The sequence below is a fragment of the Tamandua tetradactyla genome, chromosome 2 (assembly GCF_023851605.1).
Source record: "Tamandua tetradactyla isolate mTamTet1 chromosome 2, mTamTet1.pri, whole genome shotgun sequence".
Taxonomy (NCBI): Eukaryota; Metazoa; Chordata; class Mammalia; order Pilosa; family Myrmecophagidae; genus Tamandua; species Tamandua tetradactyla.
Window position 1 is genome coordinate 137402939 of NC_135328.1, and position 26085 is coordinate 137429023.

Sequence of the window (26085 nt, forward strand, 5' to 3'; positions counted from 1 at the left end):
TTTCCCACCTTAAACAATAGATATGGTCCCACAAGATTGAATAAAGATTAAAACATGGATTTTCTGGGGTACATAACAATTTCAAACTGGCACCCCGACTGACCCACCCAAACATGGTATCTACTACCAGGCACTGCTCTGGAGAGAAGGGCAGGTAGGAGGAAGAGCCCCAAGAAAAGAAAGGAGAAGGGGAATAAGTAGAGCTAATCTCTAAAAGCAAATAGCCTCACATTGCCTATTGCCTCTTACCTTTCTTATCTCTGTCTTTGTGAGAGTTCCCAAATTCCCAAATGTCCTCTCATATGTGTATCTAATACATTTTTTTTTCAGAATTTCATTGCTTTTTATTATACACCAACTAGTTTATATTTTAGTTCTTTACAAAGAAAATGCTAAGAAAATTATAACCACATGTCATATGGTTTGAAAATCATAATTTCAAATTTCTTTACATATAAGATGGAATGGTCCAGCAGCTATGTCCACTGTCACAGACTTTAGTTCTGTTCAATGATATGGCACATTCTGCAAAATTAAGTAGTCACACACAAAAAATTGTCTCAAATACAATAAAAATGTACACACAATAAAGGTAATTTACAGTGACAAATAAGGAATGTAATTTATCTTAGCTGTGCTTCAGAAATTTAGGGTCAGTAGCCTTTACTCAAGGCACAAAGCAGGAAGAGGTGAGCACAGCTAACTAGGAGTGGGCAAGGTATGTACAATCACTGATGAGGTATGCATGCACAGCAAAGGATTTAAAATTGTTCAGTCTTGCTATGAAAATTGAACCAATTTAAAAGGAAATGCTGTGGCTTCCTCCTACTGCCCACCTCTGGATCAAGTCCACAATCTTACTTCATTATATAGAAAGTAAAATTCGCAAGAATCTCCCAGAGTAAATCATTATTTGGGTAAATGAAACAAAATGCTTCACTGATCCCAATTCTTGTTATGCTTCCTGGACTAGAAGCATTTTGTAGACAAAGGAGTGTTTCAGAAAATTGAAATGTCATTCAGGTGAGGGACAAGACATTTTCCACAGACACTTAAAATTTCAAACTTTCAAATAGCCCCAAGAGCTGAACCATTTTATGTTATAGTAGCAGCAAACGATGATTTAAAGGGCATGGGGTCTCTTCGGGTTGATTTGCTTGCTGGCCTGTTCTTCTTCTTGTAGAGCTGCACGAAAAGATTTCACTTTATCCCGCAGCTCAGTTAAAATGTCTATTTTCTGTTCAAGAATAGCTTCAAGTTGTGTAGCATATGAATCTACATCATAGTCTACTTCTTCAGTCATCTCTAGGAGAGCCTTTTCATCTTCTAACCATCGAATAGATTCCTGGAACACTGCCCTGTGATCTTCTACAACTTGTTCTTCCATTTCTACCATTTGTGAGACAGCTTCATGGAAAGTAAACAATTGTGGAGAAACCTCTTCTTCCTTCTGCTCACAAAGCAGTTTGAGATCATCCCTTTGAGGGGAACTTCCCACACCCCACTGTGTCTCTAAGTCATCGATCTGATTTGGTGGATGGTGCATTATTGGACGGACATCACCAGCAGCAGTCGGATCCACAGTCAGTTCTTTCACCCTATTGGCGTATCTTAATGTATTAAGAGTATTTTCACAGGATGCCATCCCTGGAGAGATTGTGGCAATCATGCAGGTACGTGAGTTTTCACCTATGAATGAATCTCTTAACACCTGAGTGAGTTTACTTGCTCGGAAAGGAGTATGAGGTTTATTTCGACCTAAAGCTCTGATGCACTCCTTGAGTGCTAAAAGACTTTTATTAATTTCAGCACCTTCAAGCCTAGTTTGCCTGTCTGCACTTGAAGTATCAGCTCCTCTTTCATTTCCAGCCAAATCAATGAGAGAAAATTTGCCATGCAGTTTTCCTTTCCTTCTAAGAATAATCTGAAATACTGCATGGCTGCGAGATGAATGTGCATTTGCAGATGTTTGACCAGATGTTCTGCAACTGTTGCCTATGTCAATGAGTTTCAATACATCTTCAACACATTTGACCTCCCGTTCCTGTAATCCCACCACTTGAACCTGCTGTTTCCCATCTTCTAGTACTCTTAATTTTGTTTTCCTATTTAGCAAATCAAATACTTTTCCACTATAAATTTCAAAAAAGGTTGCATATACTTGAAGTTCTAACTTCTTATAGTTTGGCTTTTTTAGCATTAAAAAGACATCTCGAGCTGCTAATGCATAAATTCCTTTAGAACAGTCTTGGTTCTTTCCTGAAAAGTCACCACCCATTGTATGAGTTTTTCCACTTCCAGTCTGCCCGTAAGCAAAGCATGTAGCCATTCCCCTCTCAAATATAGTTTCCACTAGTGGTCTAGCTATAAATCTGTAAACCATTTCATTAGGAGCTGAGTCATCAAAAGCATAATCAAAACGAAATGTTTGGTTTTCTAGGTACCTTGTTAAATCTGCTTTTTGTTTTGGCTCATGTACCATCACGACATCTTTACTGGGGATTGTGATTACATCAAGATCTTTCATCTGAGTTTCTTTTTTATTGAGAGGCCGTTTCCTTACACAAACACATATCCTGTGGTCATCAATAGGATCTGCTGTTGTTAATGGTCTATAATCCAAACTTCCTCTAAAGTCTCGGATCATACACATAATTTCATAGTTTGGGTTTGTAGCATCAACATCCTGAGCTCTTTTTTCTCTAAGTTCTTGCTGTTGTAGTCTCCTTTTTTCTCGTTTTTCTTGTAATTTTTCTACTTCTTTCACACAATTAGATTTTCTACGTGCATTCTGTTGTGCAGAAGAAGACTGTTCAGGAAGCTGACTAGGCCGCGCACGTGCAGAACCAAGCACTCTATTATCTCTTGGAGGAGGGTCATTCTTAATAGAAGCCACAGTCCGTCGATTCTTTACAATTTTGTTTACTTTGGCTGAGGATGTTGGAGGTGGAGGTGTTTCTGGACTGGGTTCAATTTCTTCATCAGGTACAAGGTCGGGGTTAAGTGAAAAGATGCTCTCCAGGTCAATCTCTTTGCCTTTTGTATCTCCATTTTCTATCCATTCAACAGTTACACTTTCATTATCTTCATTTAAAGATGTTACCATTGCTTGATGTATTCGGCCATCGCTCCTCTTGATCTCCACGTAAATCCCGATCTGGATCTTGCCGAAGTTGGCCGTTGCCATCACCTCATCGGGAGCAGCGGCAGCCGGCCGAGGGAGGGGGACAGGAGGGCGGAAAAGGCGGGGAGGGGGCGGGGTAGGTGTGGGAGGGGGAGCGGTTGCCCGCGGCCGCGCCGGCCCGGGCGACAGCGTGAACGCGATCCGGGGCCGCGAGGGGCAGCAGGCGGAGGTGCCCGGCCTGCAGGCCGGCGGGAAGACGCGCACGCCGGGGCGTCGGGGTGAAGCGAGGGCCGGGGCCGGGCCGTGAGGCGGCGCGGGGGAGAGTGGGAGGGCCCGCGCCGCCGGCTGGGGAGCAGACGCCGGGGGGACGGGCTCTAATACATTTTCAATCTGCTTACTCTAAAAGAATTTCCTGGATATTTGATTCTTTTAGTTGCTATTGTGAATAGATTTTTTTCTTGATTTATTCCTCAGATTGCTCGTTACTAATGTATAGAAACAATACTGATTTTTCCATGTTGATCTTGTTTACCACCACTTTACTAAATTTGTTTATTAGCTCTAGTAGCTTTGTTGTAGTTGTTCGGGACTTTCTATGTATAGGATTGTGTCATCTGCAAACACTGTACGTTTTACTTCTTTCTTTCAAATTTGGATGCCTTTTATTTCTTTTTCCTGCCTAATTGCTCTGGCTAGAACTTACTGTACATTGGTGACAGTAGGCATCCTTGTCTTGTTCTCGATCTTAGAGGGAAAGCTTTCAGCCTTTCACCATTGTTTCAGTTTGCTGAAGCTGCCAGAATGCAATATGTAAGAAATGGGTTGGCTTTTACTATGGGAATTTATTCACTTACAATGTACAGTTCTTAGGCCACTCAAGTGTCCAATTCGAGGCATCAACAGGATGATACCTGGACTCTAAAGACAGGCTGGTGGTATCCAGGACATCTCTGTCATATGGGAAAGCAAATGGCTGGTGGTTTGCTGGTCCTTCACTTCTGGGTTTCATTGTTTTCAGCATGTGGCTTCTCTAGGCTTTGTTTGTAAACAATTATAAACAATTCCAGTAAAGGGATTGTGCTGGTTTGAAAGTATTATGTACCCTAGAAAAGCCATGTTTTAATCCTGAACCAATCTAGTGGGAGCAGCCATTTCTGTTAACCCGTATTCAGCACTGTAGGTTGGAAACTTGATGAGACCATCTCCATGGAGATGCAGCTTGCCCAATTGTGGGTGTGACCTAATCAAAATTAGGTGGAGACGTGACTCCACCCATTCCTGGTGGGTCTTGATTAGTTTACTGGAATCCTTTAAAGAGGAAACATTTTGGAGAGAGCCACCAGAAACTACAGAGCCTACAGAAAGGACAGAAGCCTTAGAGCTGACAGAAACTTCACAGAAGAGCTGACACAGATGCAGACATGTGGTTTGGAGATGCTTGGAGGCCAGCAGAAATTGCCATGAGATGTTAGGCAAGTTAGAACCTGGGGAGAGTAGGGGAAGCCAAGAGATGAAAGCCAGCCCCAGAGAAGCAAAGTGAGGAACCCCTACAGGAACAGAGGATGAAAGCAACAGAGACCAGGGGCAAGGGACCAGCAGATGCCAGCCACATGACTTCCCAGCTGACAGAGGGGTTCCTGGCCCATCAGCCTTTCTGGAGTGAAGGTAACATCTTGTTGGTGCCTTAATTTGGACACTTTTACTTCCTTAGAACTGTAAACTTGTAACTTATTAAATTCCCATTTTTAAAAATCATTCCAGCTTCTGCCATGCCAGATCCCTTCAGACCACAAAGGGAGTAGTGTTCTGAGGTTCACAAGGCAGCAGTGATGGATGCAAGCTAGTGAGTGTGGCCATAGCTCTGTGAAAACCAACTTGTAAAGATGTTGCCATTCTAATAATAATACATTAAGACTTCAAATAGGCAAGTGGAAAATGACAAAATAGAAAGGCCAAGTCACCCCAAAACTCTCACCTGCGTGTTAAAACCTCAACTTTCCAGCAGATTATCCTGCTTCAACTTTTATAATGAAAAGGTTTTAAGAGAAGCAGGGGTGAGCCCAGTCTACCACCTTCCCAGAAGCCCTTTATAGTGTTTTGAGACATGCCTTCCACTTATTAACCCCAAGTGAATTCTGAGATTTCAAAACACACAGTAAGCATCTTGGAGGCCTTATTTGGACTTCTTGATAAAGGTACCAGGAACTTATGCCCTGATTTGGTAGCACTGCAGTTACAGCATGACAATTGGTGAGCCAGCTAGGAAATTACAGGCATTGATTGTGAAGGCTTTGGATGGAGAAGCAGAGGCACAGAGAAGTCAAGTAACTTATCTGATTGATGAAGGCTCTATGAGTGAAGTTACCCATGACAAAGCTCAGTTGATGGACTAGGAGATTTGGGCTCTGAGACTTCCGTAAAAAATTAGTAGTGCTCCCCACACCAAGGCATCCTCACTTCTGAAGATTACTAGATGTTTGGAATGAAACCTCAGGACTACTTTAGGAGCCATATGACAGTGTCTGAGGCTGAAAATGATAGGCCATATGATGGAAGGTGATAGAAGGTGAGAAATGGAATCCCAGCAATGTTTAATTTCTTTAAAAATCATCACATACAGGCCTCTCTCTCTCTCTAAGCCCAACTCTGCAAGTGAAACCATTGCCCTGCCTACTACTTGGGACATGACATCCAGGGGTGAAAGTGCCCCTGGTGGTATGGTAGATGACTCCTAGGGATGAGCCTGGTCACCATGGGATCAACAATGCCATCCTGACCAAAAGGAGGAAATGAAGTATAAGAAGTAAAGTATCAGTGGCTGAGAGAGTTCAAATAGAATCAAGAGACTACCCTGGAAGTCACTCTTACACATGCTTCAGTTAGACATTGCTACCTATCATAACTTGCCAAACCCCAACCAAAACCATTCCTGCCAATCCCAAAGAATACCTAGGGCATGAAATAATAGTCTACAAAGGTTCCATGCACTAGGGTAACTTTCCAAAACCTACAACCTCCAGATGCATCCCCGGACCAAATAAGCCCTGAAATGCAGAGGGGCCAGCCTTTCCTTAATGTCAGCTATTTCTATCCCCCTATCCCATATTATTAACAGCCCCTTCCAACATGAAAAAGTTATAATGGGCATAGCCCAAATTCCCGTAAAGAGTGGAAGAAAGATCAAAGGTGATGGTGGAGTTGTACAGAGAATGTTAGGTTTAACAAATGAGTATGAGTGCTGCATCATTATATTAAGATTTCTTTTAGCTTTCAGTACTTTAGAACAACCAGAAATAAAAGCCTAAAATTATGGAATTGTAATCCATATCAAACTCTGAAACCTGTTCTATAACTGATTGTTGCAGTATACTTTGAAATGTATTGCTTTTATGCATATATGTTATTTAAAGACAAGGAGGAGTATAGCAGAGAAGATAGGACTTAACAAATGGGTGTGACTGCTGAATCATTATATTGATATTTCTGTTGGTCTCAAGTGTCTTCAAGCAGCTAGAAGAAAAAATGAAAAATCGTGGAACCATTACTCATACTAAACTTTAAATCTGGTCTATAACTATTTGTTAAAATCTACTTGAAAGTTTATTGCTTTTTTGTATATATTTTATATTTTCACAATAAAAAATAGTTTAAAAAATCATGACATACAAAACAGTATAATCATAAATCAACATTTACTGAGATAAAGGCTCCATGACTGAAATTCCTCATGACACAATGTCAGTTGATTGAAAAGAGGGTTCCAGAACTAAGAATACCAGAGAGAAACTAAAACCTGCTCCCTTTGAAGAGATAACCCCATTTCTGAAGAAGCTGGGGTGGTTTGGAGTGCATTATCAGGGTCGTTTTGGGAGACAGGTAGGTAGCTATGGCTGGAAATGTCAAGACCACGTGGTAGAAGGATCTTGGGCCACTGACTCAAAATTGTCAGAGAATCTTCCCCATCCAGGATGCTTGGATTGAAATATGACACATTGGGACCACAGTAAGTACCTGAAAAGGGAATACATAGCAATTTTGATTGATTTTTCCCATGTCAGGTATGTAATATTTTTGCCAAGCCCCTTTTCCTTGATGCCTGCTCACCTGTTGTGACAACACACAAAGGAGGGATATTGCACCAAGGGAGGCGAGATTTGTCCAATGTTCATAGACTATATCAAACATCCATACTAAAAGAGGAAACTTTACATTTGGGAACAATTGTGCATACCTGGGGAAATGTGCATCTGATTCTATTGAAGCCTACACCATGGTCTACCTGAGACATGTGGGTGGGTGGAAAGGGTTAAAGCATGGCACTTCTCGAATCCACTAGGTTAACTGGGTTTTAAAAAGATGCAAAAAGCCATAAAACACAAATTAACTTTTAATGAGGGAAATATGGAGTAAATTTTACTGAAGTTCCTCATAGCATATAAAAGTGTTCTTTGATATTTCAGTGTGTCCCCCTGATCATGTCATTTTCAAGTTTGGTTTAACTAATAGTGAAGCAAGAAATCAGATTAAAATACCGTACTTCTAGAATTTGACTAGATGGTCCAAGAAAATGAAATGAAATATTCTTAAGAATTATATTATGTAATTATATTATATTATGGAAAAACTATCTTAGAAATTATTGTATGTTTTGAAAAGGGCAATAAAAGCATTAATTAATTAAAACTAAATGTCAATAAGAGGGGACTATAAGAGAGATGTATGGGTTTTTGTTGCTGCTGTATCTTCTTTTTTTCCTCTTTCATTATTTAAGAAAGGAAATGTTCACATGTAGATTGTGGTGGTGCATGCATAATTTTGTGATTATAAGAGGAGCCATTGATTGTACACTTAGGATGAATTTTATGGTGTGAGAATAAAACTGAAAAATTAACAGAAAAAAAAAAAAAAAGCTGTTCCAGTTCTGGTACATCACATTCTGGCAACATTTAAGAAACTAAAACAGGGATTAAGACCCACCCTAGTCTTAATTACTGTAAAGGCAATACTTCTTTCTATCATTTTATCCTTTGGCTCTAATATTTCATATCTTATTTTTGTCTCTTTTTTCCACCTTTATAGTTATCCTTACTGATAATCTTCATTTCTACACTCTTCCAACCCTTTCTCTATTGTCTTTTCCTTTAAGCCTGTAGAACTCTCTTTAGTATTTCTTGTAGGCCAGGGCTCTTCTTGATGAATGCTCTCCATTTCTGTTTATCTGTGAAGATTTTAAACTCCCTATTTTTTGTGGGGTGAGGGTACATGGGCTGGGAATTGAATCCAGGGCTCCCTCATGGCAGATAAGAATTTTACTGCTGAACCACCGATGTACTCCACTCTCTCTCATTTTTTTTTTTTTTTTTTTTTTGTGTGTGTGTGTTTTGTGTTTTCTCTCTCCCTCATATTTAAAGGACAGTTTTCCTGGACAAAGAATTCTTGGTTAGCAGTTTTTCTCTTTCAGTGCCTTAAATATATCATACCATTGCCTTCTTGCCTCCATGATTTCTGATCAGAAATCAGTACTTGGTCTTATTTAACATCCCTCATATGTGATGAGTCACTTTTATTTTGCTGCTTTCAGAATTCTGTCCTTATCTTTGTCATTTGACATTCTGATTAGTATGTGTATTGGAGTAGGTATATTAGGATTTATTCTGTTTGGAGTACATTGTGCTTCTTGAATATGTCTTTCATAAGAGTTGGGAAATTTTTGTTCATTATTTCCTCAGATATTTTTTCTGATCCTTTTTCCTTCTCTCTGGGACACCCATGAGACATATATTGGGTCCTTTGTGCTGTCGTTAAATTCCCTCAGACCCTGATTATTTTTTCCATTCCTTTTTCTATCTGTTCTTTTGACTGTAAGAGTTCAGATGTCCTATCCTCGAGTTAGTTGATCCTTTCTTCTGCCTGTCCAAATCTGCTGCTGTAAACCTCTAGTGTATTTTTAATCTCTTCTACTGTTCCCTTCATCCCCCATAAGCTCTGTTATTTTTGCATGCTTTCAAATTATTCTTTATGCTCATTCTTTGTCTTCTTAATATCCTTTATCTCTTTTGCCATATTTTCCTTCATCTTTTTGAATTGATTTAGAAGATTAGTTTAACATCATTGCTTGGTTGTTTCAAATCCTGTGCCTCATCTGATGTCTTAATTTGTTCTTCAACTAAGCCATATCTTCCTGTCTCTTAGTGAGACTTGTAATTTTTTTTTCTCTGTGTGCTGATTTGAAGGATTATGTAGTCTAGAAAAGTCATGTTTTTTAAAAAAACTTTTTATTAATTAAAAAATTACAAAAAACACAAACATTCCCAATACATACACTCAGCAATTCACAATATCATCACATAGTTGCATATTCATCATCATGATCATTTCCCAGAACATAGCATCAATTCAGAAAAAGAAATAAAAAGACAACAGAAAAATATAACAGAAAAAAAAAATTTACATGCCATACCCCTTACATTGATCACAAGCATTTCAAACTAAATCTATTTTAACATTTGTTCCCCCTATTATTTATTTTTATTCCATATGTTCCTCTCATCTGTTGACAATGTAGATAAAAGAAGCATCAGACACAAGATTTTCACAATCACACAGTCACATTGTGAAAGCTATATCATTATACAATCATCATCAAGAAACATGGCTACTGGAACACAGCTCTACATTTTCAGGCAGTTCCCTCCAGCCTCTCCATTACATCTTGGATTACAAGGTGATATCTACTTAATGCATAAGAATAACCTCCAGGATAACCTCTTGACTCTTTTTGGAATCTCTCAGCCATTGACACTTTGTCTCATTTCACTCTTCCCCCTGTTGGTCGAGAAGGTTCTCTCAATCCCTTGATGCTGGTCTCAGCTCATTCTAGAGTTTTTCTCAATCCCTTGATGTTGAATCTCAGCTCATTCTGGGATTTCTGTCCCACGTTGCCAGGAAGATCCACACCCTTGGGAGTCATGTCCCACGTAGACAGGGGGAGGGTGGTGAATCTGCTTGCTGTGTTGGCTGGAGAGAGAGGCCACATCTGAGCAACAAAAGAGGTTCTCTTGGGGGTGACTCTTAGGCTTAATTTTAAGTAGGCTTGGCCTATCCCCTGTGGGGTTAAGTTTCATATGAACAAACCCCAAGACTGGGGGCTCAGCCTGTAGCTTTGGTTGTCCACACTGCTTGTGAGAATATCAAGAATTCAACTTGGGGAAGTTGAGATTTCCCCCATTCTCACCATTCTACTTAATGCATAAGAATAACCTCCAGGATAACCTCTCAACTCTGTTTGGAATCTCTCAGCCATTGACACTTTGTCTCATTTCACTCTTCCCCCTTTTGGTCCAGAAGGTTTTCTCAATCCCTTGACTTTGCAAATACTTTTCCACTCACTGATCAAATCACTCTGGGATTCATCAGGGCATCACCTGGACAAACCAACAAAATCCCAAGTCCTATATAAAGTTCCATGTACTTAAGGTGTTCAATCAACTATCTACATAAGTTATATTAGGAGATGCACTAGTCAAAGTATAGATTTGTACCAAATTTTGCTTTAGTCTCACACATTAGTTGAAATTTTAAAATACTAAGTACCATCTATTTTCAGCACACTGCAGTAATGACATTCTTTTGTTCTTCCTCATGCAAAAACATTTTTTAAATTTGTACATTTAGTCACTATCACTATACACTCCAGGCATTCCTAGATTACACCACCTCAATCTTTATCTTCTATCTTTCTTTGTGACTTCATTTATGCCCCAGCCCTCCTCCCTCTATCATTATCACATTCAGCTTCATTCAGTGTTTTAACATAACTGTATTACAGTTAGGTAATATTGTGCTGTCCATTTCTGAGTTTTTATATTCAGTCCTGTTGCACAATCTGTATCCCTTCAGCTCCAGTTAACCAATATCTTACCCTATTTCTATGTCCTGATGGTCTCTGTTACCAAGGAAATATTCCAAGTTTATTCATTAATGTCAGTTCATATCAGTGAGACCATACAGTATTTGTCCTTTTGTTTCTGGCTAATCACACTCAGCATAATGTCCTTAAGGTCCATTCATGTTGTTACATACTTCATAACTTTATTCTGTCTTACAGCTGCATAATATTCCATCTTATGTAAATGTCACAGTTTGTTTAGCCAACTGTCTGTTGATGAACATTTTGGCTGTTTCCATCTCTTGGTAATTGTTAATAATGCTGCTATAAACATTGGTGTGTAAATGTCCATTTGTGTCCTTGGCCTCGTGTTCTTTGAGTAGAGACAGCATATAGATGGATCCTGTTTTTTAATCCATTCTACCAGACTATGTCTTTTGATTGGAGAGTTTAATCCATTAACATTCAGGGTTGTTACTGCATGGGTAGTACTTTCTTCTACTATTTTGCCTTCTGGATTTTATGTGTCATATCTAATTTTCCTTCTTTTTACCTTTACTCATGGTCTTCCTTTCTACACTCTTCTCCACACCTCTGTCTTCTGTCTTCGTGTCTGTCTCTAGTGTTCCCTTTAGTATTTCTTGCAGAGCTCGTCTCTTGGTCACAAATTCTCTGTGATTTTTTTGTCTGAAAATGTTTTAATTTCTCCCTCATTTTTGAAGGACAATTTTGCTGGATATAGAATTCTTCTTTGGCAGTTTTTCTGTTTTAATAATTTAAATATATTATCCCACTGTCTTCTCGCCTCCGTGGTTTCTGCTGAGAGATTTGCGCCTAGTATTACTGGGCTTCCCTTGTATGTGATGGATTGCTTTTCTCTTGCTGCTTTCAAGATCCTCTCTTTCTCTTTGACCTCTGACATTCTGATTAGTAAATGTCTTGGAGTATGTCTATATGGATCTATTCTCTTTGGGGTATGCTGTACTTCTTGGATCTATAATTTTAAGTCTTTCATAAGAGTTGGGAAATATTCAGTGATAATTTCCTCCATTAGCTTTTCTTCTCCTTTTCCCTTCTCTTCTCCTTCTGGGACACCTACAACACGTATATCTGTGTGCTTCATATTGTCTTTCAATTCCCTGAGTCCCTGCTCATATTTTTCCATTTTTTCCCTGTAGTTTCTGTTTCTTGTTGGATTTCAGATGTTCCGTCCTCCAGTTCAGAAATCCTATGTTCTGTCTCTCGAAATCTACCATTGTAGGTTTCCATTGTTTTTTTCATCTCTTCTACTGTGTCTTTCATTCCCATAAGTTCTGTGATTTATTTTTTCAGACTTTCCATTTCTTCTTTTTGTTCTTTCCTTGCCTTCTTTATATCCTCCCTCAATTCATTGATTTGGTTTTTTATGAGATTTTCCATTTCTGTTCGTACATTCTGAATTAATTGTTTTAGCTCCTGTATGTCATTTGAATTGTTGGTTTGTTCCTTTGACTGGGCCATATCTTCAATTTTCCTAGTGTGATTTGTTATTTTTTGCTGGCATCTAGGCATTTAATTACCTTAATTAGTTTATTCTGGAGATTGCCTTCACTTCTTTTATCTAGGGTTTTCTTGCAGGATGGATTTGTTGTCTATCTGTTCTTTGACATTACATTCAGCTTTATCTGGACCTCTAGCTTAAGTTTTGTTTAACAGAGGATATTTTTCAGTTCTTGTTTTCTTGTTTCTTGCCTTGCTTGTGTGGTGCCTTTCCCTCACACACACTTAGGAGGGTCTACTTAGATATTATAGACCCCAGCCAGATTTTCCCAGACCAAACTAGCCTCCTATCAGGAGGAAAGAGTCACCTGTGTCAGTTTTCCCTGAGGGTGAGACCCAGCAGGTTGAAAGACTTTCCTGTGAAGTCTCTGGGCTCTGTTTTTCTTATCCTGACCTGTGTGTGGCACTTGTCTGACTGCAGGTCCCACCAACATAAGATGATGCAGTACCTTTAACTTTGGCAGGCTCTCCCTGCTGGGTGCATGGTAGAGACAGAGGAGAGGTTATAGGCTGGTTTTAATGGCTTCAAATTACCAAGCCCTGGTGTCTGAATTCCTTGATGGAGGGATTCCACCTGAGTTGGGCTTCACCCCTCCCCTGGGGAAGGCACAGGCTCCAGACAAGCCCCCAAAAGAGCTCACTTCTGCCTATGGCTGGGGCAGTTGCAGCCTGAAAAGTCCTGCCACTGTATCCAGAGGCAGTCAAGCCTTTGTAGATACACAGCCACAAAAACCTCTGTTTCCTTCTTTTTTTTCCCCCCCTTTTTCTATCAGTCCTGCCCCCTTGGCGCTGAGGCAAAAATGAGCACCCTCTGCTTTGATCAGGTTCACCTAAGCTGGGGGCCTATTTTTAGTAGTCAGAATTTGTTAATTAGTTCCACAATTGGTGTTTGATTGTGCCCGGTCCCTGCTACTGGTAAAGTCCTTTCCCTTCCCCTCTGGGAAGCGGCCTGTGGGGGAGGGGCACCCGCCGCCACAGCTTTCGGAACTCACAGTTCTGGGGGGTGCTCACAGCCGGTCCAGCTGGTCCAGACTGGGGTACATTGTGTGTCCGGTCACTGATATAGCTCCGGGAGCTGTTCTGTACTGTTTCTGGTTATTTAGTAGTTGTTCGGGAGGACGAACTAAAATGCGCATGTTGTGAAGCCGCCATCTTGACCTGGAACCTCTCGAAAAGCCATGTTTTAATCCTGATCCACTATTGTGAGAACAACCATTTCTTTTAAACCCTATTCAGGATCGTATGTTGGAATATTTTCATTAGCTTATCTCCATGGAGCTATGACTCACTCACCCATTCCAGGTGGGTCTTGATTATTTTGCTGGAGTCCATTAAAAGAGGAAACTCTTTGGAGAGAATGATGAGAGCAACAGATCCATGAAACCACAAGAACGACCAAGGTCCACACAGCCAGACTCTTGGAGATGAAGACTGAAAGCACCCGAGGGAGCCTCATAACCAGAAACCTGGAGAAAAAGCCAGCAGATGTCCCCATGTTTGCCATGTGCCTTTCCAGTTAAGAGAGAGACTCTGAATTTCACTGGCTTTTCTTGAGTGAAGGTAACCTCTTGGTGGTGCCTTAATTTGGATAATTTTATCGACTTGCTTTAATTGGGACATTTTCACAGGCTTAGAACTGTAAACTTGCAGCTTAATAAATTCCACTTTAACAAGCTGTTCCATTTCTGGTATATCACATTCCAGCAGCTAGCAAACTAGAACACTGGACAACTAGTTTCCTTGATGATTTTTCTCTGAAGGTCAGTTTCTCTAGCCTAGGGTTTTCTTTTTCATTGGCTTTGTGCTGAATCTCATCTTTGATGCTGGGTTCAATTCTATACCTTTATAATAGCTTGTATTTAACTGATCAGATTTTTTCAGCTCTTATTCACCTATTTCTTGCCCTGGATATATAGTACAATTTTTGAGATTGCACTATTTGTGCAATTCTTTCCCCTCTTCATTCTCCCAGAATGTTGATCTGTTTGTTTTTTATTTGCCTCTCTATATTTTTAACACTCCTTTCATTATCTCTGGCTGCTTTTATCTAGTGGGCTAATTATTGGAGGAGGGCCTACCTGGAAAGGACTTTTTGCAGTTTTTCAGTCAAAAAAAACTTCAATTTTTCCCAGTCAAATCCGGCCCGGGACCCACAGAGGTATTGTAGATCAGTTCCAAAGTGCCCTGGGGAGGGGATCAAGAAAGCTGCCAAGAGTTTCTCCACAGTTCCCCAAAGCGGAGCTTTCCTGGTTTGCCCAGCAGATGGCAATCTCCAGCCAACGATTCCCTGCAATCCTGAGGGGGTACTTTGCCTTTGATTCTCAAGTGACTCCACCCTTGTGGGAGGGAAGGTTGAGTTAGAGGCTCCAGCGGCTTGGCCCGGGTGGGTTGAAACTGTTGCTCAGATCCCAGACCCTGTGATATGAATTCTCTAATCAAAACTGCAAACTGAGCTAGGCCCTGCCCTCTTTCCTCCCTTTTCTTGGGGAAGAATCTTTCTTCAGCAAACTGTTTCCTGCCATCCTAAGACATTCCCGTATCTCTAAATCAGCCCACTCCTCTCCTGTTGTCTGCAGAGTTGAAACAGGCTTTCTGTTTCAACTGCTTTCTGTCCTGGGTGGGTTGGAATTTTAGCAGACCTTGGAGCTAGAACCTAGCAATCTGAATTCACTAATCAAAAGCTGCAGTCAGTGCCTGGTCATGCCCCAAATTTTTCTTGGGGAAGAAAAAAATGCCCTTTTACAAACTATTCCCCACCATCCTGATAAATAATTAGGTCTCTAAATGAGACTCACTCCCTCTCCTGCCAGGGGTGGAGTTGAAACAGAGGCTGCCAGCAGCTTTTTATCCTGGGTGGGTTGAAATTTTAGCTGTCCTCAGAGCTGGAACCCAGCAACTTGAATTCACTAATCAAAACCTGCAATCCATTCCTGGTCATTCTTCATCACCCTTCTCTCACCCCTCCCCCTCCCCTTCCCCTCCCCTCCCCCTCCCCTCCCCCTCCCCTCCCCCCTCTCCCCTCCCCCTCTCTCACCCACTCCCCCTCCCCTCTCTCCCCCTCTCCCCTCCCCCTCTCTCCTCCTCCTCTCCCCTCCCTCCCCCTCCCCCTCCCCCTCTCTCCTCCTCCTCTCCCCTCCCTCCCACGTTCTTGGGAAAGAGAATTTATAAATCCAGCCAGAGAATGGCACCACCCCCCACAGTCTGTAGAGGTCTACTCACAGATCTTCACTGCAGTTTATACTTCCTTCCACTCTTCGTTGGGGGTTGTATGGTGTTCTGGTCTCTGGAACCTGTAAGCAATTGTTTCAGATAGTTCCTAGCTGTTTACTAACTGTCCTGGAGGATTAACTGAATCCTAGAGCCCCCTATTCTGTCATCTTGGCTTGCTAATCCTTTAGGGTTTGCTTTTAGAAGGCAAAATGTAAAAAGTTGTCAGGAGGCTTGAACACTTGGCTAAATAGTGTGGTAGTTAGATTCAGGTGGCAGCTTGGCCAGGTGAAGGTGCCTAGTTCTATTGCTGTGGACATGAGCCAATGGTATGTGAACTTCATCTGTTGCTGATTATATCTGCAGTTGGCTAAGAGGCGTGCCTGCTGCAATGAATGATGTTTGATTTAATTGACTGGTGGTTTAATGAGAGAGTTCAATGTAGCACAGCCAGAGCAGCTCAGCATACCTCATCTCGGCACTCACAGCTCAGCCCAGGCCTTTGGAGATGCAGAAAGAAATCACCCCAGGGAAAGATGTTGGAACCTAGAGGCTTGGAGAGAAGGCCAGCAGAGATCACATTGTGCCTCCCCATGTAAGAAATAACCTCAGTTGACAGTTAGCTGCCTTTCCTCTGAAGAAGTACATGTTTTTTACAAAATAACTCCCCTTTTATTAAAAGCCAATCCACCTCTGGTATGTTGCATTTCAGCAGCTAGCAAACTAGAACAGTAGGCTCATAGAGGCCACTGACAAACCATTTCGCTGTCTATTAACCAAAGTGACAATAAAAGAATTTAAAAGTAAATATAGTAGGTAAAATGAGTGTAGAAAGAAAGGGAAACAACTTTTGTTCTTTTGGAAGTGAGAAGATGTTGTCTTAAACAACAAAGATGATATGGTCAACATAAGTATCAATGAGGATGTTATTCTGATATGATATAGAATCTTTGCCTTTGAGGCAGATTACTCAGATGATTAAGAAAAATCTTTTATAACCTCTTACTAAGAGCAGACCACTAATCCAAGAAAATTTTATCATTTTAAAGGAGAAAACCAAATTTTACTTTTGCATGAATACACCATTTAATATGAAAGCTTTTTTTAAAATCTTATAAATAAGCCTATCAAATTTTAGTTTGTGTTGAAAATGACAAATAAAATTTATTTCTATAAGCCTTCTCTCAGTTTCTATATCCATTTAGGTTTTGTCCAGCACTTTCCTGTTTCTCATTCTGCAGCACCCATTCAATTTACTTTAGGACAAGACTACTTTTTTCCTTTACAAAAACACATCATGTGTGTCTTAAATATTTAAGTTCCCAAAAAGCTCTTAGAAATTGTGCTCAAGCTGAAACCCTATAAAACATAATAAGTCTTATGCCAACAAAACAAAACAGAAAACATGTCTTGAAATAAAATTTTTCCATAACATATGATAGGAATAATGCTAGCTTATTTGATCAGTAAACCTGTATGAATTTAGGAAGAATATACTGATAGATTTTTCTACTGGAAGGGAGGAGAAGAGACCAAAACTCAATAAAAGAGCTTTATTGGGATGCTCTGCACAGACAGCCTGAAGCCTAAGAGGGCGACTAAGCACCAAGCAGGGAAAGGGGAAAGCTTATAGAGGATAGTTGGCAGGAAGTAGGGAAAGGGAGGCATGGGTTTTCTGATCTAGCTTGGGAGCAGGAAGTTGGCAGGTTTCCATTGGTTGGTTTTGGAAGCAAGGGGCTAAGTTGGGAGTTAGCAGCTTTTCATTGGTGAGGTTTAAAACTTAGACGCTGCTGAAGTCCTGCAGTGTTGCAACTGCTTGAGGACCGTTGTTGGGTAGGGGGAGCTTATCCCAAGATTACAGATGCTGGAGAGCAAGAAGGCATGGGCTGGAGTGGGCTCAGTGGGTTTCTTGGAAATCATGGGTGGGTGAAGCTTCTCAGAATATTTGCTAGGGGTAGGTCACATCATGGGGAAAGGGATTCTGCCTAACACATACCCAAGTAGAAATAAATTGTATACTTATATTGTACTAACATTGATAACTCAGAAGACAATGCTGTTGTTATTTAATGAACAATACTAAACTAGTCCTGTTTTCCAAAGGTTTACCAAGAGATTATGTACGCTTGACTTTTTCAAACACTTGGATTTTTTTTCTTTTTACATTGGTAGTATTAGAAGTTCAATATCTTTAATTTCTAGAACTTTAGGAGCATGTAAGAATAAAATTAAGTTTAGTTTTCACAAAAGTTGGTGCAGGATGAGAGAACAAAATGGCTCAGACTGGTCTTGCAGGCAGGGAAAGTAGAGGGCCTCTGGTGCAAGCCTAGAATTGGTGCCAAATCCTTATATAGGTAAAAACAAGTTTAAGTAGGTAATAGCCAGGCTCACTGAAATGTGAAACATAATCAAAGTGGGAACCTTCAGTGGGAAATTTGAATTAGACTACCTGGATAAGCTGTATCCTCTGGAATATCCAGTCAGTGGAGAAACAGGTGAGGGACCTGCATGCTAACTTAGGGTATAAAACTTGTGGCATTCTATTGCTTGGCCAGCCATCATTTTTTGGTTGAGTGCCCTTTCTTGCAAGATCATGAATAGATTCTTTTCTTCTCCATAATTGGATGAGCATTTGTTCTCTTTCAGGTAAGGCTTTCTTTCTAACAATTTTAGGGGCACGTCTGGACTCTGAGGCTTTGGAGGAGGACTCCTGGGGAGAGTAAAGGGAAGGCATACCGTGCCCCATTGGGTGCCCGCTTCCAACAGCCAGAAGGACCTGAGACCAAATGTTTGGATCCACTGATTGTGAATGAGAAAAAGGAAAGGGAAAATCTGCCTCACAGTGACCAGGCAACACTGTGTATGGACCAAGGTAAGAAAAAGGACTATTAAGTATTACCTTGGTGGTCAGGAAGAATTCTGATGAGCCTGGAGCTGAGTAAGCACATGCATAGTCCCCAATCTGCAGTTCCCTTCTTCCATGAGGGAAAGGGCCAGAGTCAGACAGAATGTCTCCTTTTGGTTGAGACAAAGGAACTTAGGCAAGACACAGAATGGGTAATAGAAGCAGTTTGCTGGCTGGGGAAAAAAGGAAGGGGTACCTATAGAGTCCCCCAGGAACATTCCTCTTGATAGTCCATTAGAGAGAATATTAGAACATTGGATCAACAGTGATTGGACCAAGGGAAAGGACAAAAAGAGAATTATTAAATATTTTTGTTACATTTGGACAAAAGAAAGCATTATGCTGCCTAATGTATTCTGGCCAAAATATGGGGCAGATGAGGATTGGCTTTGTGCTGACCTCATATATTATGTAAACGAAAAGAATCCCTTCTCCAATGAGGAGTCTGATGATGCCATGTGTTGGCTAAAGGGAAGGGGGACCCCTTTTTATCCTGGAAAGGTCAAAATCCCAGAACTGGGGGCTAAATCTTTAGAAACTAAAGTCTGGTATCATTTATTGAGCCTTCCCCTGCCCTGTGCTTCTCCCCCAGGGCAGGGACTGTTGGACCCTGAAGGCCCAATGGAATTAAACCATGTTTCCCCCAGAGTAGCTTCATGAAACAAGAAGCCTGGAGAGAAAGCTAGCAGATGTAACCATGTTCACCATGTACCTTTCCAGTTTAGAGAGAAACCTTGAACTCCATCAGTCTTTCTTGAGTGAAGGTAACCTCTTGTTGACACCTTAGATAGAATATTCCTATAGACTTGCTTGAATTGGGACATATTCATGGCCTAAGGATTGTAAACTTGAAACTTAATAAATTCCCCCTTTTAAAAGTTGGTCCATTTCTGGAATACCACGTTCTAGTAGCTAGCATTTTGGTACTGGAGAAGTGGGGTGCTGCTGCATTCTGCAAATACCAAACATGTTTTTTTTTCTTTTAAAAAGGGGGACTTTATTAAGTTGCAATTTTATAGTTCTAAGGCCATGAAAATGTCCCAATTAAAGCAAGTCTATAAAAATGTCCAAATTAAGGTACCAACAAGAGGTTACCTTTACGTAAGAAAAACAATGAAGTTCAGAGTTTCTCTCTCAACTGGAAAGGTTCATGATGAACATGGCGACATTTGCTAGCTTTCTCTCCTGGCTTATTTCATGAAGCACCATGGGAGGCATTTTCCTTCTTCATCTCCAGAGGTCGCTGGCTGGTGGACTCTGTGTCTCTCTTCAAAATACTTCCTCTTTTAAAGGATTACGGTAAACTAATCAAGACATACCTGCAATGGGTAGATCCACACCTCTAGTCAAAGGTTAATGCCCAAATTGGGTGAGTCAAATCTCTGCAGAGATAATCTAATCAAGTTCCGCATCTACAGTACTGAATAGGAATTAAAAGATGGATCTAGACCAAAACATGGCTTTTCTCGGGTACATAATCCTTTCAAACCAGCACACACCCCCATTATTTATTTATTATCCATATTTTTAAAACTCATCTGTGCCCTGAATAAAAGGAACATCAGATTGCAAAGCCCCCTTCAGGGAATGGTGAGAACAGGGAGAAATTCAACTTCCCCAAGTTGAATTCTTAATATTCTCACAAGCAGTGTGGACAACCAAAAGCTATAGGCTGAGCCCCCAGTCTTGGGGTTTGTTCATGAGACTTAACCCCACAAAGGATAGGTCAAGTCTACTTAAAATTTAGGCCTCAGAGTCACCCCCAAGAGAGCCTCTTTTATTGCTCAGATGTGGCCTCTCTGTCCAGCCAACACAACAAGCAATCTCACCACCACCGCCCCCCCCGCCATCTACATGGGACATGACTCCCAGGGGTGTGGATCTTCCTGGCAACATGGGACAGAAATCCTAGAATGAGCTGAGACTCAGCATCAAGGGATTGAGAAAAAACCTGGAATAAGTTGAGACTTAGCATCAAGGGATTGAGAAAACCTTCTCAACCAAAAGGGGGAAGAGTGAAATGAGATGAAGTGGCAATGGCTGAGAGATTCCAAACAGAATCGAGAGGTTATCCTGGAGGTTATTCTTATGCATTAAGTAGATATCACCTTGTTATTCAGGATGTAATGGAGAGGCTGAGGGAACTGCCTGAAAATGTAGAGCTGTGTTCCAGTTGCCATGTTTCTTGAGGATGATTGAATAATGATATAGCTTTCACAATGTGACTGTGTGATTGTGAAAACCTTGTGTCTGATGCTCCTTTTATCTACCTTGTCAACAGATGAGTAGAACACATGGAATAAAAATAAATAATAGAGGGAACAAATGTTAAAATAAATTTAGTTTGAAATGCTAGTGATCAATGAAAGCGAGGGATAAGGGGTATGGTAGGTATAATCTTTTGTTTTTTCTTTTCTGTTTTCGTTTTATTTCTTTTTCTATTGTCTTTTTATTTCTTTTTCTGAATTGATGCAAATGTTATAAGAAATGACGAATATGCAACTAAGTGATGATATTGTGAATTACTCATTATATATTAATGTTTTATTTGGTTTGTTAAATTTCTTTTTATTAATAATAATAATAAAAGGAACATCAGACACAAGGTTTTTACAATCACACAGTCACACTGTAAAAGTTATGTCTTTATAAATTGTCTTCAAAAATCAAGGCTACTGGAGCACAGCTTAACAGTTTCAGGTACTTCCCTCCAGTCACTCCAAAACACCATAAACTAAAAACGGATATCTATATAATGCATACAGAAAATCTCCAGAATAACCTCTCAACTCTGTTTGAAAACTCTCCGCCACTGAAATTTTGTCTCATTTCTCTCTTCTTCCTTTTGGTCAAGAAGGCTTCCTCAATTGTATGATGCCAGGCCCCAGCTCATCCTGGGAGTTTTGTCCCACGTTGCTAAGGAGGTTCACACCCCTGGGAGTCATGTCCCACATAGGACAGAGGGCAGTGAGTTCACCCGCAGAGTTGGCTTTGAGAGAGAGGCCTCATCTGAGCAACAAAAGAGGTTCTCTGGCATGATTCTTAGGCATAATTAAAGGTAACCTTAGCTTATCTTTTTTTTTTTGGTTTATCTTTTGTAGGAATAAATTTCATGGGACCAAACCCCAAGATTGAGAGCTGAACCTATTGATTTGGTTACCCCGACTGCTTGCAAAAATATCAGGAAAGTTCCAAATGGGGAAGTTTAATATTTTCTCTCCATCCCCCAAGGGGACTTTGCAAATACTCCCCCTCTCTTTTTTATTTTTATTGACAAAACAAAACAACATACAAATGTGAACATTCTTAACATATGAACATTCCATACTTGGTGTACAATCAATGGCTCACAATATCATCACATAGTTGTATATTCATCACCATGATCATCTTAGAACCTTTGCAACACTCCAGAAAAAGAAATGTAAAGAAAAAAGAAAAAACTTATACATACTATACCCCTCACCCTTTCCTCATTGACCACCATTATTTCCATCTACTCAATATATTTTAACCTTTGTTCCCCCTATTTTTTCTATACCCCTTACCACTCCCTTTCATTGAGCACTAATATTTCAATCTACTCTATTTATTTTAACATTTGTGGAATGTGTTTTTAAATGGATAAGGGGAAGACCCTGGAGGAGTTGTGAGGAACTTGATAGAAAAGGCCTAGAATGCTTTGAAGAGATTGTTGATAGAAATGTGGACTCTAAAGATACCTATGATGAGGCTGTAGAAATGAGGCATATGTTATTGCAAACTGGAAGGAAGGCAATCCTTGTTTTAAAATGGCAAATATTCTGGCAAAGTTGACTAGTGGCTTTGGCTGGGAGGCAGATTTTAAAAGCCATGAACTTGGATATTTAGCAGAAGAGATTTCCAAATTAAATGTCAAAGTGCAGCCTGGTTTCTCCTCACAGTTTATAGTGAAATGCTATAGGAAAGGGATAAGGTGAGAACTGAACTCTTGGGTACAAATAAACCAGAAATTGATGTTGTGGAAAATTCTGAGCTTCAAGAAGGGAGACCCCAGAGAATGGTGCCCCATGCAAGGATTTGGCCAAATGTGGAATCAGTCAGCAATTTCAGAGAAAGCCAGGATGGGTGATGGAGTTATCCAGGAAGGATTTGTGGAAACTCCTGCTGTCTGATGGGCACTATCCAAAGCTGCTGCACAGAAAGCCAACAAGAGTGCTATGGGTCCTATATAAATGGAGTCACTGCTAGTCTGGACTGGGGGGTTAGAAAAGGGACATTGTGAAGGTAAAATAACTTCAGCAGCGGAACCATGGGAGCTAAAGTCTAAAGTCAAGAAACCTTGGGCGGATTGAGAAAACCTTCTCGACCAAAAGGGGAAAGAGTGAAATGAGACAAAATAAAGTGCCAATGGCTAAGAGATTCCAAACTGAGTTGATAGGTTATACTGGAGGTTATTTTTATGCATTAAATAGATATCACCTTTTTAGTTAAGGTGTACTGGAGAGGCTGGAGGGGACTGCCTGAAAATGTAGAGCTGTGTTCCAGTAGCCGTGGTTCTTGAAGATGATTGTAAATTGATATAGTTTTTGCAATGTGACTATGTGATTGTGAAAACCTCGCATCTGATGCTCCTTTTATCTACTTTTTTGACAGATGAGTAAAACATATGAATTAAAAATAAATAATAAGGGAAACAAATGTTAAAATAAATTTAGTAGATCGAAATGCGAGTGATCAATGAAAGGGAGGGGTAAGGGGTATGGTATGTGTTCTAGTTTGCTAACCGCTGGAATGCAATATACCAGAAATAGAGTGGCTTTTAAAAAGGAGAATTTAATAAGTTACTAGTTTACAGTCCTAAGGCCGAGAAATTGTCCCAATTAAAACAAATCTGTAGAAATGCCCAATCAAAGGCATCCAGGGAAAGATACCTTGGTTCAAGAAGGCCAATGATATTCAGGGTTTCTCTCTCATCTGGAAAGTCACATGGCGAACACAATCACTGTTTCTCTCTCAGCTAGAAGGGCACATGGTGAGCAAGGCATCATCTGCTATTTCTATCCTGGCTCCCCGAGAGGCGTTTTCCTTCTTCATTCCCAAAGGTCATTGGCTTGTGGGCTCTCTGCTTCTCATGGCTGTGTCATTCTTCTCTGCTCTCTCTGAATCTCCTTCTTTCTCCAGAATGTTTCCTCTTTTATAGGACTCCAGAAATTTATCAATACCCACCTAAATGGGTGGAGACATGTCATCACCTAATCCAGTTTAACAACCACTCCTGATTAAATCACATCTCCAGGGAAATGATCTGATTACAGTTTCAAACATACAGTATTGAATAGGGGTTGTTCTACCTTTATGAAATGGGATTTAGATTAAAACATGGCTTTTCCAAATAATAGGGGGAGCAAATTTTAAAATAAATTTCATTTGAAATGCTAATGATCAATGAAAGTGAGGGGTAAGGGTACAGTATGTATAATCTCTTTTTTTCTGTTTTCGTTTTATTTCTTTTTCTGTTGTCTTTTTATTTCTTTTTCTGAATTGATGCAAATGTTCTAAGAAATGATGAATGGGCAACTATGTGATGACATTGTGAATTACTGATTACATATGTAGAACAGAATGATCATATGTTAATGATTTTGTTTGTTGTTAAATTTTAAAATAAATAAATAAACAAACAAAAAAACCATGGAAATGGGAATATGTATCCTATGGCTGTCACTCCTTTGTATTGGCAGCAAATAACTCGTTGCTTTTCTAGGGGACATACATTCTTTCAAGCCAGTCCAGTATGTATGAGTTTTTTTCTGTTTTCTTTTTATTTCTTTTTCTGAATTGATACAAATGTTCTAAGAAATGGTCATGATGATGAATATACAACTATATGATGATATTATGAATTACTGATTGTGTATGTAGAATGGAACGATCTTATGGTTAGAATATTTGTGTTTGTTGTTATCTATAAAAAATTTTAATACAAAAAAAAAAGAAAGAAAAAGAAACCTCATGCCAGGAGAGTGGGCCCATCCAAGTATTTGGAAAAGGTGGGTTTGCCCCAAAGGCAGAGGATGACCTTCCACCTGATTGCAGTGGAAGAGTTGGCCCATCTCAGGCCTAGAAGAGGGTGCAGCACATTTCTTGGTGACTGGGGACAGCCTGGCTGCCACCACATGGAGGGGATGAACATGTGACCCAGAGATGGCAGGGAACCCAGGCGCAGCCTTGATGTTTGGAGAGGGTGGAGCTGAGAAAAAGGTGATCTCCCCAGTGTCCCCAAAGGTTGCATTCAGAGGGAGATGGGTCACTGTGTAGGCCCTTGGAAAGGGTGGAACTGCTGCCTTCTAAAGCCCCAAGGAGAAATAACTCTCAGACCTTGAAATCTAATGGATTTTGCCCTGCAGGTTTTCAAAACTGCTTGGGTCCAGAGACCCCCTGTGTTCCTTCCAATTTCTCTCTGTGGAAATGGGAATATATATCCTATTACTGTCACTCCTTTGTATTGGCAGCAAATAACTTGTTCTCAGTTCTACAGGTCTACAGCCAGAGGGGAATTTTGCCTTAGGACAGATCATGCCAATAGCTGACTTTGCAAAGGACCTCTTCCTAAAGAATTATGTACTAGCTTTGTTCTCTATTCTGTCATCCTTCGGGCACTTTGGCTTGCTGGCCCAAACCCCAGCTCTTGAATTTGCTGTCCATCAACACCATCCTGGCAGTTGGATCCTCATCAAACCATGGAAAGAGTCCAAACCTCAACCAGCCTGGGAAGGACCCTATCAAGTTCTGTTGACAAGTGAGATGTCTGTCTGGATGGCAAAAAAAAGTCTGGATGTACTAGCCCTGAATGAAAGGACCAGTACTGAGCAGAACAATAAGTACCCCACAATGTAATCCAATTCCTGGGAAATAACTCCAACTTTGGATTCTTTAAAAATTACATTAAAGAGACAATAGTTGGAGGGTAGGAGGGCTTTGGATTTGGGGTTTGGGTTCTGAATTTTAGTCTAACAGTCAATAGTTAGAGAATCTTCCCGAGGAAGATAGATGAGTGATTTAAAGCCCAATTTAAAAATGAAAACAATTATACTAGCTATCACATTTCAAATTTGGGACACAATGAGACCCATCAAATTGGTGGTGAATGTAACCAAAGGCTTAGAATCCCCAACTACAATGTGATGCTTGTCAAGTGTCATGGTCAGGTTCATGTGTCAACTTGGCCAGGTAGTGGTACCTGCTTGTCTGGTTGGGCAAATGCTGGCCTGTCTGTTGATATGAAGACATTTCATAGAATTAAATCATGATCATGTCAGCTGTATCCACAGCTGATTTCGTTTGTAATCAGCCAAGGGGAGTGTCTTCTGGAATGAGTGATGCTTAATCTAATCACTGGAAGCCTTTCAAGGAGGATTCAGAAGAGACAGGCTTTTTTCC

General features: G+C 40.4%; 1 long non-coding RNA gene and 1 pseudogene across 1 annotated transcript in view; one reads left to right on the plus strand and one right to left on the minus strand.

Annotated features, from left to right (window-relative positions):
- The window catches only part of LOC143673971 (uncharacterized), a 122837-nt gene that overhangs the window by 84982 nt on the left and 11770 nt on the right, over positions 1-26085 (plus strand). The window contains exon 2 of the long non-coding RNA XR_013170792.1: positions 18432-18630. This is a non-coding gene — a long non-coding RNA (uncharacterized LOC143673971). The remainder of the gene's footprint in view (positions 1-18431; positions 18631-26085) is intronic.
- On the minus strand, positions 317-3283 carry LOC143673967 (kinesin-like protein KIF2A pseudogene; annotated as a pseudogene).